Raw genomic sequence first — 272 nt, 5'->3', positions numbered from 1 at the left:
AGTACAGTCATAGGTCCAGATGAGTGTTCCTTTGTTGGATGCAAAGATGTCTCTGGGCTTTTAAAAGGTTAAACACAAATTTCTAAGTGGCACAGCTACAATGGCTTAAAACACATGAAATACATGATAAAGCAAAAGAGCAGCCAGAAAAGAAATTAGAACAATTTAAGACGAAGAAGAAAAATAAAATGTCAGGAATTTTACTTTGGAATTGACTTGATGCTTTTTTCATTTGTTTTATCATTTCTTTTTACTTTTTTTTTTCAGATTGT

This window comes from Struthio camelus, chromosome 2 (genome assembly GCF_040807025.1).
Source record: "Struthio camelus isolate bStrCam1 chromosome 2, bStrCam1.hap1, whole genome shotgun sequence".
NCBI classification, from domain to species: Eukaryota; Metazoa; Chordata; class Aves; order Struthioniformes; family Struthionidae; genus Struthio; species Struthio camelus.
Note: the sequence above shows the minus strand (reverse complement) of the source record.